Source organism: Silurus meridionalis, chromosome 14 (assembly GCF_014805685.1).
Source record: "Silurus meridionalis isolate SWU-2019-XX chromosome 14, ASM1480568v1, whole genome shotgun sequence".
Classification (NCBI taxonomy): domain Eukaryota; kingdom Metazoa; phylum Chordata; class Actinopteri; order Siluriformes; family Siluridae; genus Silurus; species Silurus meridionalis.
The window spans coordinates 17,179,033-17,197,412 of NC_060897.1; the positions used below are offsets into that span (position 1 = coordinate 17,179,033).

The 18,380-nt window shown below is 38.9% G+C and overlaps 1 pseudogene; it reads right to left on the reverse strand.

The window, feature by feature from the left end:
• Positions 1-12,947: 12,947 nt before the first annotated feature.
• LOC124397192 lies at positions 12,948-14,763 on the reverse strand (annotated as a pseudogene).
• Positions 14,764-18,380: the final 3,617 nt, after the last annotated feature.

Below are 18,380 nucleotides of genomic sequence, written 5' to 3' on the forward strand. Positions count from 1 at the left end.
TTCATAATCAGAATCATAATTTCATGACAGAACTAAGTATAAATTATATATGTATTTTCATTTTCATAAACAATGTTTCATGAAAAAAATCACAAAAGCTTAAATTAAAAAAATTAAAAAATGTTACATGCCAAATAATGTTTTGACAGAAATATTACTTTTGTCATATTTTTTCTTCTTTTTCATCTATTGGGAAAATATGAATATTCATATTCATGAGCATAATTGAATTAAAACCAGTAAAAAAATTGAATAAGGGGAAAACCATATATATATTTTTTTTATTAATTCATATTAATTAGCCTAATTTTATTAGTAGCCAATTACAAAAGGCAATAAATGAATGAAAGAACTAAAAAATTGACATGAGAAATCAAGTTTTGACAGAAATGACTTTTTTCATCTTTTTCCCAATAATCTATTTCAAAAATATGAATTTTCATTTTTATAAGCATTTAACATCACGTTTTGACAATATTTTTGAAAATGAAAATCTGATATAAAATGTTTACATTTGAATATTCAGAAGCAACATTTCAGAAAAAAAAATGTAAAAAGTGCAAAAAGTCAACATGACAAATAAGGTTTTTACAAAAATGTTTTTTTCATAGAAATATTTTAAATATATGCATTTTTATTTCCATTAGCAATGGCTGCACCGAGATAACCGACATTAAATGGCAAATTTTCCCCCTCTACTGCTCAAAATATTAGGGTTTGGCGACATAAAAAAAGTCGACATAACCGATAAAAAATGCTTAGACAAAGCTAGAATTTGGCGGTTCCACTTCAAAAACGTTGACTTAATAGGGTTGTCGAGGTAACGAGGTAAATTATATATATATATATATATATATATATATATATATATATATATATATATATATATATATATATATATAATTGATATCATGAATTTTTAAGCATAATTTCATAAGAAACATTTAAAATGGCAAATAGTGATCGATGAAAATTTATTTTTTTTATTACGTTTTTCATAAAAAGTATAAAAAAAGACATTTTAGAAAAAAATGTTAAAAAGTGCAAAAAAAGATAAAAGTTTGACAAATATATAATTTTTTTTTTAAGTATAAAAATATATTGTATATATTAATATTTATTTCCATTAACATAATTTTATTAAAACCATTTAAATGTGGGGGGAAAATGACATTAAAAATCAAGTTTTGTTAAAAAATTTTATAAATCCTAGTATGAAATTATGATTTTATTCAAACAAAAATGATAATTATGAAAATATAAATTTTTATCACTTGTAATAATTTCATGAATAACCATTAAAAAAGGCAATAAGTGAATGAAAAAAATTTAAATGCGAAACCATTTTTGACAAAAAGATGACTGTTTTCATAGTATCATAGTTATTTTGAAAATATGAATTTTCATACTCAAGATAAAAATGTCTGTCATAAGAATATATTATATTCTATATAATATTATATTAAGCAATATTTCATGAAAATGTTAAATGGTGCAATAGGTTAACAAAAATACTGACATAAAACAGATTTTGACAAAAATTACTTTTCATAACATAATAGAAAAATATGAATTTTTGAATTGTAGACCTACATAAAAAAAAAATTCAAATGTCAATGTAACATGACATGACAAAGTTATCATAAAAATTATGAATTTTTATACTCATAAGCAATATTTTATTTTTAAAAATTAGTCTTAAATTAAAACATTACGAATATATGAATTTTCATTTTCATAAGCAAGATTTCATTAAAAAAAGTGCAATACATAAACGAAAAGCTAAATGTGTTACATGCCAAAGCATTATTTGAGAGAAATATGACTTTTTTCACCAAAAACAATATCTATTTGGGAAATAGGAATTTTTGTATTATTTTGTATGCATAATTTCATTAAAATATATTAAATCGTTAAAACAAGACTTTGTTCATACAAAATGAAAGAAATTATGAAAATATGAATTTTTATATTAATTAGCCTAACTTTATTAGTAGCCGTAACAAAAGCCAATAAGCGATCCTCCGATGGCGACGGCTCGACTCTGAGCTCCTCTGAAGGCGACGTCTTGCTCCCAAGCTCCTCTGAAGTTGACGTCTCGCTCCCGAGCTTTTCTGAATGCGACGTAACGGCTGCGAGCTCTCCCAAATGCGACGTAATGTCTGCGAGCTCTCCCAAAGGCGACTTCTCGCCTGCGAGCTCTCCCGAAGGCGACTTCTCGCCCCAGTGCTCCTCCGTTTGCGACGTCTTGCCCCTGTGCTCCTCCATCGGTGACGTCTCGCTACCGAGTTCTTCTGAAGGCTTCGTCACGGCTCAGAGCTCCACTGAGGGTGTCACTGTGTTCCTGAACTCCGCCGTGGGGGTCGCACAGACTCTGAACTCCACCTTGGGTGTTGCACGGCCTCTGGAGTCTACCTTAGGCGTCGCTCGGCCTCTGGACACCCCCAAGAACATCTTCCTGCTCCCGGTCTCCAACAAAAGCATCACTAGGTCGCCGATCCCCGCTGCAGACGTAAGCTCCACTCCTGACCTCTGTGCTAGACATCACTCCGCTCCAGACCTCCACAGTGTGCGTCACTCCGCCCTTGATCACCGCCGAGGGCGTTGTTCGGTCTCTGCCGTATGGGCCCTCAGCCTCTGGACTTCGCTACAGATGCAGCTTGGTCCCTATCCTACGCCAGAAGCGTCTCTCCATTCCCGGTCTCCGCAGAAGACGTTGCTCCATTCGGGTCTCTGGGGTGGACATCCAGTCCTCCGTGCTGGGCGTCCCTCTGCTCCAGTCCTCCCCAGTGGGCGTCAGTCCGCCCCTGATCACTGCCGAGGGCTCCTCTGGACTCCGCTGAAGACGTCACTCTGCCTCCAGCCTCCGCTGTAGGTGTCTCTCCATCTCCAGTATCCACTGCAGGCGTCCCTCCGTCTCCACCCTTCGTCCTGCCTCCGGTCTTTGCCGGTGGTTTCGCTCCGTTCCTGGCCTCCGCAGTGAGCTGCGAGCCGTTTCGGACCTCCGCTGGTGCCGTGGTTCCGTCCCGTGTCTTCGGAATAGACATCGTCCGGTTCAGGCTCTCCGCCAGGGTTGTCGCTCCACCTCGAGTCCCTCCTGGCTTTCCCTGGTTCTGTGACGTTTCTGACCAGGTCCCCTTTGACCCTGGACGGCCACTGGGGCCCTCCTCCGAGTGCCCAGGCCCTCCGGGCATCTGTGGGTTGAGCTCCTGGTTTTAACGACGCACACCTGGGGCTCATCATCAATCATGCCTCCACTCTCTAAAAGGATTAATCACGCTCACCTGGGGCTCATCATTACTTCACCCCGCTTCTATATAAGCGCCTCACTCACATTCACTCCCTTGTTCGTTATTGTATGTGTTTATGGTTTCATGCAGGACTCTATGTGTTCCATTTCTTCTGGACTCCAATATCCTGCATTTCCTTTTAGCGCATTTTGGATCAGCCACGCTTCTTCACAAGCGCACCTCGGACTCTCTTTACCCAAAGACTGCCGCGTGTGAGTGTGTGTGTGCGCGTGTGCGTATCCAAGATGTCCAAGATGTTTTCTCTTTTTTTGTTTATTTTATACTTTTATTTAAGTAGTTAGACTTCCATCTACACAATCATTAGATATGACAGAGACACTCATATCTATTGGTGTACAATGAACTCCCTTCCGCCGTTTTTAAACTCGGACCCATGCTGGCCGAGAGAGATCCTGAGGTAGAACAAAGGATGCGACCCATACCGGCGTCCACGAGGGAAACAAGCCGGCATCAGTAACAGGCTGAGGGCGCTTTGCAAGTCTCAGCTTCGCAGAACGAATCTAAAAATTTGACATGAGAAATCATGTTTTGACAGAAATATGACTTTTTTTCATAATATTTACATCTGTTTTCCTAACCATCTATTGGAAAAAAAATTTAATTTTCATATTTGTCAGCATGATTTCAAAGTGGAAAAAGGGGAAAAACATGAAATAAGAAAAATCGAAAAACTAAAATATGTGTACAGTTGTAAATGTAAAAAGTGAACAAATCAGATTTAGAAAGTCATAAATCATCAAAAACACATCAATTCTACATGTTTGGTCAAGAGCTGAATATGGGGGGGAGGTCGTAGCACAGTAGTTAAGGCATTTGAATTTGGATCGGAAGGTCACAGGTTCAAATCCCACCATCACCGAGCAGCTACTGCTGGGCCCTTGAGCAAAAGCCCTAAAACCATCCCCTGCTGAAATTGGATATGAAAATATACGTTTTCATATTCTTAATAATAATTTGATGAAAAACTGTAAAAGTGAACAAATCAGTTGTAGAAAGTCATAATTCATCAAAAAACTAAAAGTTCCACGTTTGGCCAAGTTTGGCCATGTGCTGTTTTGAATGAGCTGAATATGCGATTCGTAAGTCTCTGCTTTGCAGAACGAAAAGGAAACGCGTTTTCGAACCATGTCATTTTTGCACATATAGCATGCACATGCCCACAATGTTTTAACATGTTTATGATAATATAGGACAAGATATATGTATTGACAAAAATCGCAAATTTTTTTTTTAACAAAATATATTTTAAGTTTGTCCAAGCCGTGTATATGCTGTTATGAGTGAGCTTCTTGATAGCTGAGAATCCGATTCCACAAGTCTCAGCCTCGCAGGACGAAAAGAAAATGCGTTTTCAAACAATGTAATTTTTGCACATATCGCATGCTATTGACCATATATGGGGTGGAGGTGGTCGCTCAGTGGTTAAGGCATTTGATTTTTGGATCGGAAGGTCACAGGTTCAAAGCCCACCATCACCAAGCAGGTACTGCTGGGCCCTTGAGCAAAAGCCCTGAAACCATCCCCTGCTCAGTTGTAAGTCGCTCTGGATAAGGGCGATGTTTTCATCAAAAAACAAAAAGTTCCACATTTTTTTGTTTTGACAAAAAGAGCACTTTTTTCATTGAAAATGGATATGAAAATATACATTTTTATATTCATAATAATAATTTGATGAAAAACTGTAAAAGTGAACAAATCAGTTGTAGAAAGTTATAGTTCATCAAAAACTAAAAGTTCCACATGTTTGGCCCTGTGCTGTTTTGAATGAGCTTCCTAAGAGCTGAATTTGCGATTCGCAAGTCTCTGCTTTGCAGAACTAAAGGGAAACGCGTTTTCAAACCATGTCATTGTTGCACATATCGCATGCATGTGCCCACAATGTTTTTACATGTTTATGATAATATAGGACAAAATATTATATATATGTTTATATATGTTTTGACAAAAATAGCACTTTTGTCGTAAAGATATGATAAGAAAATATGACAATCTTTTACGTGTTTTAACAAAATATATGAAAATATGAAAATATGAAAATATGAAAATGTGAATTTTCATAATGTGATAAAAAAAAACTGTAAAAAAATTAACAAAACTGGTTGCATTATTCATCAAAAACAAAAAGTTTCACATGTTTGGACAAGCCGTGTATATGCTGTTATGAATGAGCTTCTTGATAGCTGAGACTTCGATTCCGCAAGTCTCACCCTCGCAGGACGACAAGAAAACGCGTTTTCAAACCGTCATATTGACCACAATGTTTTTACATGCTGCTGATGAAATATGACACAAAAAAATCATATTTTGACAAAAATAGCAAATTTTTTATACACATATGAAAGTTATCATGAAAATAAACATTTTCATATTCATAATAATAATTTGATGAAAAACTGTACAAGTGAACAAATCAGTTGTAGAAAGTCATAGTTCATCAAAAAACTAAAAGTTCCACATGTTTGGCACTGTGCTGTTTTGAATGAGCTTCCTAAGAGCTGAATATGCGATTCGCAAGTCTCTGCTTCGCAGAACGAATCTAAACATTTGACATGAGAAATCATGTTTTGACAGAAATATGACTTTTTTCATAATATTTACATCTGTTTTCCTAACCATCTATTGGAAAAAAAAATTAATTTTCATATTTGTAAGCATGATTTCAACGTGGAAAAAAGGGAAAAACATGAAATAAGAAAAATCGAAAAACAAACATGTGTACAGTTGTAAATGTAAAAAGTGAACAAATCAGATTTAGAAAGTCATAAATCATCAAAAATACATCAATTCTACATGTTTGGTCAAGCCGTATATGTGCTGTTTTGAATGAGCTCCCAAAGAGCTGAATATGCGATTCGCAAGTCCCAGCTTCGCAGAATGAATCTAAAAATTTGACATGAACAATCATGTTTTGACAGAAATATGACTTTTTTCATAATATTTACATCTGTTTTCTCAACCATCTATTCGAAAAAAAAAAATGAATGTTCATATTTGTAAGCATGATTTCAAAGTGAAAGAAGGGGAAAAACATGAAATTAGAAAAATCGAAAAACTTAAATATGTGTACAGTTGTAAAAGTAAAAAGTGAATAAAATAGTTTTAGAAAGTCAAAAATCATCAAAAACACATCAATTCTACATGTTTGGTCAAGCCGTGTATGTGCTGTTTTGAATGAGATCCCTCAGAGCTGAATATGGGGGGGAGGTGGTCGCGCAGTGGTTAAGGCATTTGATTTTTGGATCGAAAGGTCACAGGTTTCTAAGCACACCATCACCAAGCAGCTACTGCTGGGCCCTTGAGCAAAAGCCCTAAAACCATCCCCTGCTCAGTTGTAAGTCGCTCTGGATAAGGGCGATGTTTTCATCAAAAAACAAAAAGTTCCACATTTTTTTTGTTTTGACAAAAAGAGCACTTTTTTCGTTGAAATTGGATATGAAAATATACATTTTCATAGTCATAATAATAATTTGATGAAAAACTGTAAAAGTGAACAAATCAGTTGTAGAAAGTTATAGTTCATCAAAAACCTAAACGTTCCACATGTTTGGCCCTGTGCTGTTTTGAATGAGCTTCCTAAGAGCCGAATATGCAATTCGCAAGTCTCTGCTTTGCAGAACTAAAGGGAAACGCGTTTTCAAACCGTCATTTTTGCACATATCGCATGCACGTGCCCACAATGTTTTTACATGTTTATGAGAATATAGGACAAAATATATCATGTTTTGACAAAAATAGCACTTTTTTCGTAAAAATATGATATGAAAATATAAGACAATGTTTTTACAAATTGGTTGTATAAAGGCATTATTCATCAAAAACAAAACGTTTCACATGTTTGGACAAGCCGTGTATATGCTGTTATGAATGAGCTTCTTGATAGGACGAAAAGAAAACGCGTTTTCAAACCATCATATTGACCACATTGTTTTTACATGCTGCTGATGAAATATGACACAAAAAAATCATATTTTGACAAAAATAGCAATTTTTTTATACACATATGAAAATAAACATTTTCATATTCATAATAATAATTTGATGAAAAACTGTACAAGTGAACAAATCAGTTGTAGAAAGTCATAGTTCATCAAAAAACTAAAAGTTCCACATGTTTGGCCAAGTTTGGCACTGTGCTGTTTTGAATGAGCTTCCTAAGAGCTGAATATGCGATTCGCAAGTCTCAGCTTCGCAGAACGAATCTAAAAATTTGACATGAGAAATCATGTTTTGACAGAAATATGACTTTTTTCATAATATTTACATCTGTTTTCCTAACCATCTATTGGAAAAAAAAATTAATTTTCATATTTGTAAGCATGATTTCAACGTGGAAAAAAGGGAAAAATATGAAATAAGAAAAATCGAAAAACTTAAACGTGTACAGTTGTAAATGTAAAAAGTGAACAAATCATATTTAGAAAGTCATAAATCATCAAAAACACATCAATTCTACATGTTTGGTCAAGCCGTATATGTGCTGTTTTGAATGAGCTCCCTAAGAGCTGAATATGCGATTCGCAAGTCCCAGCTTCGCAGAATGAATCTAAAAATTTGACATGAAAAATCTTGTTTTGACAAAAATAGCACTTTTTCCGTAAAAATAGGATATGAAAATATAAGACAATGTTTTTACATGTTTATGATAATATAGGACATTATGAATCATGTATTTACAAAAATCGCACTTTTTTAACAAAATATATCATGAAAATACAAAAATGTGAATTTTCATAATGTGATAAAAAAAAAATATTGTAAAAAAAAAAAAATGAACAAATTGGTTGTAGAAAGGCATTATTCATCAAAAACAAAACGTTTCACATGTTTGGACAAGCCGTGTATATGCTGTTATGAATGAGCTTCTTGATAGCTGAGACTTCGATTCCGCAAGTCTCACCCTCGCAGGACGACAAGAAAACGCGTTTTCAAACCGTCATATTGACCACAATGTTTTTACATGCTGCTGATGAACTATGACTTGAAAAAATTCTATTTTGACAAAAATAGCAATTTTTTCATACACATATGATAGTTATTATGAAAATATTTTAATATTAATAATAATAATTTGATGAAAAACTGTACAAGTGAAAAAATCAGTTGTAGAAAGTCATAGTTCATCAAAAAACTAAAAGTTCCATATGTTTGGCACTGTGCTGTTTTGAATGAGCTTCCTAAGAGCTGAATATGCGATTCGCAAGTCTCAGCTTCAGAATGAATCTAAAAATTTGACATGGAAATCATTTTTTGACAGAAATATTACTTTTTTCATAATATTTACATCTGTTTTCCCAACCATCTATTCGAAAAAAAAAAAAAATTTTACATATTTGTAAGCATGATTTCAACGTGGAAAAAAAGGGAAAAACATGAAATAAGAAAAATCGAAAAACTTAAATATGTGTACAGTAGTAAAAGTAAATAGTGAACAAATCAGATTTAGAAAGTCATAAATCATCAAAAACACATCAATTCTACATGTTTGTTCAAGCCGTGTATGTTCTGTTTTGAATGAGCTCCCTAAAAGCTGAATATGGGGTGGAGGTGGTCGCGCAGTGGTTAAGGCATTTGATTTTTGGATCGAAAGGTCACAGGTTTCTAAGCACACCATCACCAAGCAGCTACTGCTGGGCCCTTGAGCAAAAGCCCTAATACAATCCCCTGCTCAGTCGCTCTGGATAAGGGCGATGTTTTCATCAAAAAACAAAAAGTTCCACATTTTTTTTGTTTTGACAAAAAGAGCACTTTCTTCGTTGAAATTGGATATGAAAATATACATTTTCATAGTCATAATAATAATTTGATGAAAAACTGTAAAAGTGAACAAATCAGTTGTAGAAAGTTATAGTTCATCAAAAACTAAAAGTTCCACATGTTTGGCCCTGTGCTGTTTTGAATGAGCTTCCTAAGAGCTGAATTTGCGATTCGCAAGTCTCTGCTTTGCAGAACTAAAGGGAAACGCGTTTTCAAACCATGTCATTGTTGCACATTTCGCATGCATGTGCCCACAATGTTTTTACATGTTTATGATAATATAGGACAAAATATTTTATATATGTTTATATATGTTTTGACAAAAATAGCACTTTTGTCGTAAAGATATGATAAGAAAATATGACATTCTTTTTACATGTGTTTTAACAAAATATATCATGAAAATATGAAAATATGAAAATGTGAATTTTCATAATGTGATAAAAATAAACTGTAAAAAAATTAACAAAATTGGTTGCATTATTCATCAAAAACAAAAAGTTTCACATGTTTGGACAAGCCGTGTATATGCTGTTATGAATGAGCTTCTTGATAGCTGAGACTTCGATTCCGCAAGTCTCACCCTCGCAGGACGAAAAGAAAACGCGTTTTCAAACCGTCATATTGACCACAATGTTTTTACATGCTGCTGATGAAATATGACACAAAAAAATCATATTTTGACAAAAATAGCTAATTTTTTATACACATATGAAAGTTATCATGAAAATAAACATTTTCATATTCATAATAATAATTTGATGAAAAACTGTACAAGTGAACAAATCAGTTGTAGAAAGTCATAGTTCATCAAAAAACTAAAAGTTCCACATGTTTGGCACTGTGCTGTTTTGAATGAGCTTCCTAAGAGCTGAATTTGCGATTCGCAAGTCTCTGCTTTGCAGAACTAAAGGGAAACGCGTTTTCAAACCATGTCATTGTTGCACATATCGCATGCATGTGCCCACAATGTTTTTACATGTTTATGATAATATAGGACAAAATATTATATATATGTTTATATATGTTTTGACAAAAATAGCACTTTTGTCGTAAAGATATGATAAGAAAATATGACATTCTTTTTACATGTGTTTTAACAAAATATATCATGAAAATATGAAAATATGAAAATGTGAATTTTCAAAATGTGATAAAAAAAAACTGTAAAAAAATTAACAAAATTGGTTGCATTATTCATCAAAAACAAAAAGTTTCACATGTTTGGACAAGCCGTGTATATGCTGTTATGAATGAGCTTCTTGATAGCTGAGACTTCGATTCCGCAAGTCTCACCCTCGCAGGACGAAAAGAAAACGCGTTTTCAAACCGTCATATTGACCACAATGTTTTTACATGCTGCTGATGAAATATGACACAAAAAAAATCATATTTTGACAAAAATAGCAATTTTTTTTTATACACATATGAAAGTTATAATGAAAATAAACATTTTCATATTCATAATAATAATTTGATGAAAAACTGTACAAGTGAACAAATCAGTTGTAGAAAGTCATGGTTCATCAAAAAACTAAAAGTTCCACATGTTTGGCCAAGTTTGGCACTGTGCTGTTTTAAATGAGCTTCCTAAGAGCTGAATATGCGATTCGCAAGTCTCAGCTTCGCAGAACGAATCTAAAAATTTGACATGAGAAATCATGTTTTGACAGAAATATGACTTTTTTCATAATATTTACATTTGTTTTCCTATTGGAAAAAAAAATTAATTTTCATATTTGTAAGCATGATTTCAACGTGGAAAAAAGGGAAAAACGTTTGTTTTGGGCGTGACCAATCCTGGAAGCATCAATCACACCACGTCTGTCGGCTGACAGACCAATCACAACAGTGATGCGGGAGTCCCGCCTCCCTATATACACCGCTGCTGGCGGTCCCTGCCTTATTCTCACATATCTCTTCTACTTGCACTGCAAGGAGGGAAGTGTGGTGAGATACCTCCATCATGTTATCAGAGAACCGGGGTTACGTAAGTAACCTAAAGTTCTCTTTCAAACATTCGCTCGGTATCTCACTATGGTATATAGACAACTCCCGTATTGCAGATATCAACCAGGCAGGTGCGAAGCAGGTGTCAACCAACTCAAAGGACATTATGAATCATGTATTTACAAAAATCGCACTTTTTTAACAAAATATATCATGAAAATACAAAAATGTGAATTTTCATAATGTGATAAAAAAAAAATATTGTAAAAAAAAAAAAATGAACAAATTGGTTGTAGAAAGGCATTATTCATCAAAAACAAAACGTTTCACATGTTTGGACAAGCCGTGTATATGCTGTTATGAATGAGCTTCTTGATAGCTGAGACTTCGATTCCGCAAGTCTCACCCTCGCAGGACGAAAAGAAAACGCGTTTTCAAACCGTCATATTGACCACAATGTTTTTACATGCTGCTGATGAACTATGACTTGAAAAAATTCTATTTTGACAAAAATAGCAATTTTTTCATACACATATGATAGTTATTATGAAAATATTTTAATATTAATAATAATAATTTGATGAAAAACTGTACAAGTGAAAAAATCAGTTGTAGAAAGTCATAGTTCATCAAAAAACTAAAAGTTCCATATGTTTGGCACTGTGCTGTTTTGAATGAGCTTCCTAAGAGCTGAATATGCGATTCGCAAGTCTCAGCTTCGCAGAATGAATCTAAAAATTTGACATGGAAATCATTTTTTGACAGAAATATTACTTTTTTCATAATATTTACATCTGTTTTCCCAACCATCTATTCGAAAAAAAAAAAAAATTTTACATATTTGTAAGCATGATTTCAACATGGAAAAAAAGGGAAAAACATGAAATAAGAAAAATCGAAAAACTTAAATATGTGTACAGTTGTAAAAGTAAATAGTGAACAAATCAGATTTAGAAAGTCATAAATCATCAAAAACACATCAATTCTACATGTTTGTTCAAGCCGTGTATGTTCTGTTTTGAATGAGCTCCCTAAAAGCTGAATATGGGGTGGAGGTGGTCGCGCAGTGGTTAAGGCATTTGATTTTTGGATCGAAAGGTCACAGGTTTCTAAGCACACCATCACCAAGCAGCTACTGCTGGGCCCTTGAGCAAAAGCCCTAATACAATCCCCTGCTCAGTCGCTCTGGATAAGGGCGATGTTTTCATCAAAAAACAAAAAGTTCCACATTTTTTTTGTTTTGACAAAAAGAGCACTTTCTTCGTTGAAATTGGATATGTGATGTGATAAAAAGAGATAATCCCTCTCACTGAAGAGAGTGGAAAAGAGAGATAAATGACAAACATCCGAACCGCGATGTTTCCATCTCCCGTTGTCATTCCCTTACGCATACACGTATTGTTAGGAAGATTTTCCCCTCAGGTCCTTATGCTCTCTCTTTGCCACACTGTAGAGGCGCCTCGGAACAATGAAAGAACAACCCACACGAATCAAATCACGTCTGGTTTATTCAAGATCACTGTTCAAAAAAAATGTATCAGAACAAAGTTTTTATACACACAGCTTTGCAACAAAGGCGCCACGGAGGCGGGGTTATTGCGCAATGGGAGGGAGTCAACATCCCTTCTCGCGAGATGAGCATCTGACTAGGTAGTAAAACACAGGTAGTAAACACAGATGTTCGTTGTAAGAGAACAGAACATAATCTTCTCCTATGTGCTTTTCGTGCTGTACCCAGGCTCAGCATTAATCAACATTGTTATTTTAAAGCCAACTAAGACATAGATATGTGTAAGGAGGAACAGAATATACACGTAGAAAAACAGAAACATGTTCGGTGACCTTCAACTACTCCTGCCTAATCAAGCTGTGGAGTAACATTTCAGCAACATAACTCTTGGTACAATGAGTTCATTCTCAGGCAAATGCAAGCGCATATAAAATACATTCTCACACGTATACATGACCAAACACATAAATATAGACAAATACATGTATATATAATCATAAATACAATATATACACAAATATATATTACACACTCAGGACGGAATGAGCCAGCGAAGGCTCTGTGACATCCAGCCTATAAAAACGGACAAAAGTGTGCGGCGAAGCCCAGCATGCTGCCGCACAGATGTCCTGAATAGAAAGACCCTTAAAAAGTGCCCACGAAGTGGCCAAGCCTCGGGTACTATAAGCCCTCAGTCCTTCCGGAGGGTTGAGACCCACGCTATTATAACACATTATAATAGCCTCCATGAGCCAATGGGACAGGCGCTGTCGGGAAACGGGACTTCCCTTACGGGAATCGACTCATGAAACAAACAGCTGAATACTCCGTCTCAAACCCTTCGTCCTGTCAACATAGTGACGTAACGCACGGACAGGACACAGACAGTGAAGCCGCTCCTCCTCCGCTGAGGAAAAAGGAGGCGGATGAAAAGCCACCAAATCCACCTGCCTGCAGGCGAAAGCTGACTCGCACACCTTCGGGATAAAAGCCGGATTAGTCTTGAGAACCACTCACGAGAAATCCGAAGCAAACCGCATACAGGAGTTATGAACTGACAAAGCATGAAGTTCACTAACCTGCTTCGCGGTAGAAAGAGCCAATAACAAAGCGACCTTCAGCGACAGGAGCTTTAAATCAATACTCCCTATCGGCTCAAAAGGAGACTGAGAGAGCGTGCTCAGGACCACTGACAGATCCCATGGCGGAACCAGCGGCTTTGAGAACGTGCTGAGACGCCGCGCTCCCTTCATAAACCTGCACACGAGCGGGTAATGACCGATAGTATTACCGTCAATCCCTACGTGGCATGCAGAAACAGCGGCGAGATAAACCTTAACGGTTGAAAACGCCCTGCCCTTATCCAAAAGTTCTTGCAAAAAGCACAACACATCTGCCACAGAACAATGAAAAGGGATGATATGTCTCTGAGCACACCATAGTTCAAACACACTCCACTTCCTATCATATGCAGAGCGCGTCGAAGCTGCTCTCGCATTCTGAATCGTCTCACTCACCCTCGGAGGCAAACCGGCGACACAGATTCATTCTCTCACGAGCCAGGCCCAGAGAGCTACTCTGTCCGGTGCCGGGTGAAAAATCTCTCCACGTGATTGCGAGAGAAGATCCCTGCGCAACGGGAGAGGCCAGGGTCGCTCGTGCAGGAGTTGGAAAATCTCCGTCAGCCACACTTTCCCTGGCCAGTTGGGAGGGATTAGTATGACAGAGTGACCGCCTTCTCTTACTCTTTGTAGAGTCGGCACGATCAAACTTAGAGGAGGAAATGCGTAAAGCAGAATGTTTGGCCACGGGTGGGCTAACGCATCCACACCCATAGGTGCACCGTTTCTCGCCAGAGAAAAGAACAGAGGGCAATGAGTGTTTTCGTGCGAGGCGAAGAGATCTACGGCGGCCCGGCCGAATCTCTCCCATAACAGGTTCACCACAGGATTTCCCCTGGACAAGAGGGCCGCCCCCGCATTCAACATTCCCGGCACATGAGTCGCTCGCAGCGACAGGAAATGCTCCATGCCCCACACCACGAGATCTCGCGCTAGACGGTGAAGTCGAGGAGAGCGCGTTCCGCCCTGGCGATTTATGTACGCCACCGCCGTCGTGTTGTCTGATCTGACCAATACGTGGTGACTCCGAAGAAACTGCACGAAATGTTTCAAAGCTAGAAACACCGTTAACAGCTCCAGAAAGTTTATGTGCACGCACCGAAGCGAAACGGGCCATTTCCCTTTCGCTATCCTGCCTTCGCACACCGCACCCCAACCTGCGAGTGGCGCATCTGTCGTCACTACTTTCCTCAGGAAACAGCCCCAGCGGGTTCCGACTCAGAAAATCGCGATTTTTCCAGTGATGGAGAGCACAGAATCACTTTGCGATTGAGGTGGCACTTCGGACATAAGCGCTGTGCCGTAACCCAGCATTGAAACTCTCTCATTCGCAACAGTCCCAACGGTATGACAGACACTGCCGAAGCCATCAGCCCCAGCAGGCGTAAACAGAGTCTGAATGGGACTTTCCTTCCTCTCTGGAAAAGAGAGAGACAACTGCGAATCGACCTGTTGCGCTCTTCCGGTAGAAAAGCCTGATAACGGTCTGAGTTCAATCTGAGACCCAAGTATATTATTTCCTGTGTGGGCACCAAGCAGCTCTTCGTCTCGTTTATCCTGAAACCCGAGCCAGTCAGGTGAGACAGAAGCACACTCGTATCCACCTCCGCTCGCTGCCGTGACGGAGCGCAGAGGATGAGATCGTCCAAATACGCTGACACTCTGAGTGACTACGCTGATGCTCTCAGCGGTGACAGTGCAGCTTCGACACATTTGGTAAAGATCCGCGGAGCTAGAGCTAGCCCGAACGGAACCGCCAAATATTCGTAGGCTGTGCCCTGATAGGCAAAGTGTAGGAATTTTCTGTGTGCCGGATAAATGCTTATGTGATAATACGCGTCTTTCAGATCCACTGACGTAAACCAGTCTCTGGGACGAATAACACTGTACAAAGCTTTCAAAGTGAGCATCTTGAACTTGTACTTTCTGAAGTGTTTGTTGAGGTTCCGTAAATCCAGAATGGGACGGAGACCCCCCCCTTTCTTGGGAACGACAAAGTACCGGGAGTAAAAGCCAAGCTGGCTGTCCTCTTGCGGCACCGATCGAATTACCCCTTTGCTCAGTAAGGAGGTTATTTCGCCCTCCAAAACCTGAGCAGATTCGCCCTCTGCTGTCGACCAAATCACGCCGCTGAAAAGCGGTGGTCTCACGGCAAATTGCAGGCAATATCCCCGCTCTATTGTGGAATACACCCAATGACGAACTGCGCATGCGTGCCAACTCTCCGCACGAGCAGAGAGCGGGCCTCTGCGGCTCTCGCTGACAGACGGCGCGGTGGCACCATCTGGCGGCGGAGCCGGGGGTTGCAACTCTGGTTCGAGTTTTTTTATTGTGTGTGGATTTTTTTACTTTTCTTTTTGTCACACACGTCTGTGCCCTCGGCCCACTGCCTGGATGCACAGAACAAATCTTTAATAAATTTGGACGAACATGGAACATTCTGCTCTCTCTTGCATAACCCGCGGGCGGAGAGGGAGAAGTAACTTTCCGGGCACTGGGGGAACTGGTGCCAACACTCCAACCGGAGAAATTTTGTTCGTCGAACACAGTCTTTGAAACGCTCCCCAACGCCTTTTTTTGCTGGAGGGGGAGGACAAGACTCCTGATATGAGTCGAGGGGTGCTACAGAAACTCAGAGAGTGCTGCCACCTCTCTTTTGACCCAAAATCAGACCACAGGCTAGGTCGCCCGCCTTTTCTTCTCTCCCTGAGGGTCCGCTGGGCGATGCCTAGCAGCTGCTTCTGCAAAAGAGGTCTTTTTCCTGGGCTGGGGCTGTTTCTGGCGAGCCTCCCCGCGCATTGACTGCTGGGGTGGGGGTTTCCTAGGAGCCCTGAAACCAGGCTGTCTCTCTCTGGATGCAGGGGCGAAATATGAACGTGCGGGTTGGGGAGGGCGAGCAGGAGGCTTTCTTGGGAGGCATGCCTCAAACGCTTCACCATCCTTCTTGCGAAGGTCGCATTGCTGGCGCATATTCGCCACCGCAGCCCCAAAAAGGGCTTTTGGCTCTATCGGGGCATCAAGGAACTCCACCTTCTCCCTCTCCGATAAGCCCGTCAAACCCAACCACAGGGCCGTTTCGCCTACCACAGCGAGGCCCATGCTGCGGCCACAGCTCTGGACCGCTCCCCTAGAGGAACGCATGTACATCCCCAAAGCCTCCATATCGTGCACCTCCAGTCTAGAGAAACCTTAAGGGGCACTCTATGCGAGAAAGGTTTGTCCCAAAAACGACGCATTTCTGTGACACACGCCGGTACAACAGGAATCAGCTGCTTAACTGGGGAAGTGCGCGATGGCAGCCTCTTCCCGTCATATAAATCCCTCTCAGCATCGGGATGCACCTGCTGAGACGGCCATTCGATGGAAAGTTTTTTGGCCGCTCTCCTACACACCTCCACGAGGTCCAGCTCACCTGGCATGGGGGAAGGGCCCGTAGCACTTCCAGGCCTGGAGAGAAGATCAGGAGGGAGGATAGCATCCTCCTCATCGTCGTCCAAATCCTCCTCCAAAAAATGAGCGACCTCATCATCTTCCTCTTCCACACCCTTGTTATCCAGCAGAGAGTGTGATTCGAAGAGAGAAGGAAGGACAGGAGAAACCTCGTCCATAAACTCTCCCCAGCTGCACTGTGCTTGTGAAGCAGCCTCGTCCCTCTCCACGGGCAGCGGAGAGAGACACGGGTCTCCCTTATTCGCGGCCGCGACTCGCAGACGGCGCTCTCGAACCCTTGACGGGAAAAGAGCGCAGTGCGGGCAGCACTCGGGGTTAGCAAGCATGGTTTGAGCGTGCAAAACAAAAATGAAAATGTGAATTTTCATAATGTGATAAAAAAATAACTGTAAAAAAAAAAATGAACAAATTGGTTGTAGAAAGGCATTATTCATCAAAAACAAAACGTTTCACATGTTTGGACAAGCCGTATATATGCTGTTATGAATGAGCTTCTTGATAGCTGAGACTTCCATTCCGCAAGTCTCACCCTCGCAGGACGACAAGAAAACGCGTTTTCAAACCGTCATATTGACAACAATGTTTTTACATGCTGCTGATGAAATATGACTTAAAAAATCATATTTTGACAAAAATAGCAATTTTTTCATACATATATGATAGTTATCATGAAAATAAACATTTTCATATTCATAATAATAATTTGATGTAAAACTGTACAAGTGAACAAATCAGTTTTAGAAAGTCATAGTTCATCAAAAAACTAAAAGTTCCACGTTTGGCACTGTGCTGTTTTGAATGAGCTTCCTAAGAGCTGAATATGCGATTCGCAAGTCTCAGCTTCGCAGAACGAATCTAAAAATTTGACATGGAAATCATGTTTTGACAGAAATATTACTTTTTTCATAATATTTACATCTGTTTTCCCAACCATCTATTAGAAAAAAAAAAGAATTTTCATATTTGTAAGCATGATTTCAACGTGGAAAAAAGGGAAAAACATGAAATAAGAAAAATCGAAAAACTTAAACATGTGTACAGTTGTAAATGTAAAAAGTGAACAAATCATATTTAGAAAGTCATAAATCATCAAAAACACATCAATTCTACATGTTTGGTCAAGCCGTGTATGTTCTGTTTTGAATGAGCGCCCTAAAATCTGAATATGGGGTGGAGGTGGTCGCTCAGTGGTTAAGGCATTTGATTTTTGGATCGGAAGGTCACAGGTTTCTAAGCACACCATCACCAAGCAGCTACTGCTGGGCCCTTGAGCAAAAGCCCTAA